This window comes from Amphimedon queenslandica, unplaced genomic scaffold (assembly GCF_000090795.2).
Source record: "Amphimedon queenslandica unplaced genomic scaffold, v1.1 AMPQUscaffold_13434, whole genome shotgun sequence".
Taxonomy (NCBI): domain Eukaryota; kingdom Metazoa; phylum Porifera; class Demospongiae; order Haplosclerida; family Niphatidae; genus Amphimedon; species Amphimedon queenslandica.
The window spans coordinates 3,113-4,725 of NW_003546330.1; the positions used below are offsets into that span (position 1 = coordinate 3,113).

At 33.8% G+C, this 1,613-nt stretch overlaps 1 protein-coding gene across 1 annotated transcript in view; it reads left to right on the plus strand.

Annotated features, from left to right (window-relative positions):
* The window catches only part of LOC100639356 (disheveled-associated activator of morphogenesis 2-like), a 5,669-nt gene that overhangs the window by 1,495 nt on the left and 2,561 nt on the right, over window positions 1–1,613 (plus strand). The gene's annotated exons all lie outside the window — the stretch shown is intronic.

A 1,613-nucleotide genomic window follows, 5' to 3' on the forward strand; every position in this document is an offset into this window, starting at 1 on the left:
GACATCAATATGTATCAGAAAATGTAATAAAAATTTGAGGTGATTTTGGAGCCATTTTTTGGAAAAAAGCATGGGCTATAGCCTTGGGTATTTTTTAGATTTTTGGCGTTTTCTTAAAATGGCCGTAACTCGAAAAATGGAAGTCGGAATCAGTTGAAACTTTCTACACAGCATAAGGACATCAATATGTATCAGAAAATGTAATAAAAATTTGGGGTGATTTTGGAGCCATTTTTTGGAAAAAAGCATGGGCTATAGCCTTGGGTATTTTTTAGATTTTTGGCGTTTTCTTAAAATGGCCGTAACTCGAAAAATGGAAGTCGGAATCAGTTGAAACTTTCTACACAGCATAAGGACATCAATATGTATCAGAAAATGTAATAAAAATTTGGGGTGATTTTGGAGCCATTTTTTGGAAAAAAGCATGGGCTATAGCCTTGGGTATTTTTTAGATTTTTGGCGTTTTCTTAAAATGGCCGTAACTCGAAAAATGGAAGTCGGAATCAGTTGAAACTTTCTACACAGCATAAGGACATCAATATGTATCAGAAAATGTAATAAAAATTTGAGGTGATTTTGGAGCCATTTTTTGGAAAAAAGCATGGGCTATAGCCTTGGGTATTTTTTAGATTTTTGGCGTTTTCTTAAAATGGCCGTAACTCAAAAAATGGAAGTCGGAATCAGTTGAAACTTTCTACACAGCATAAGGACATCAATATGTATCAGAAAATGTAATAAAAATTTGGGGTGATTTTGGAGCCATTTTTTGGAAAAAAGCATGGGCTATAGCCTTGGGTATTTTTTAGATTTTTGGCGTTTTCTTAAAATGGCCGTAACTCGAAAAATGGAAGTCGGAATCAGTTGAAACTTTCTACACAGCATAAGGACATCAATATGTATCAGAAAATGTAATAAAAATTTGGGGTGATTTTGGAGCCATTTTTTGGAAAAAAGCATGGGCTATAGCCTTGGGTATTTTTTAGATTTTTGGCGTTTTCTTAAAATGGCCGTAACTCGAAAAATGGAAGTCGGAATCAGTTGAAACTTTCTACACAGCATAAGGACATCAATATGTATCAGAAAATGTAATAAAAATTTGGGGTGATTTTGGAGCCATTTTTTGGAAAAAAGCATGGGCTATTATAGCCTTGGGTATTTTTTAGATTTTTGGCGTTTTCTTAAAATGGCCGTAACTCGAAAAATTGAAGTCGGAATCAGCTGAAACTTTCTACACAGCATAAGGACATCAATATGTATCAGAAAATGTAATAAAAATTTGGGATGATTTCGGAGCCATTTTTTGGAAAAAAGCATGGGCTATAGCCTTGGGTATTTTTCAGATTTTTGGCGTTTTCTTAAAATGGCTGTAACTTGAAAAATTGAAGTTGGAATCAGCTGAAACTTTCTACACAGCATAAGGACATCAATATGTATCAGAAAATGTAATAAAAATTTGAGGTGATTTTGGAGCCATTTTTTGGAAAAAACCATGGGCTATAACCTTGGGTATTTTTCAGATTTTTGGTGTTTTCTTAAAATGGCCGTAACTTGAAAAATTAAAGTCGGAATCAGCTGAAACTTTCTACACAGCATAGGGACATCAATATGTATCA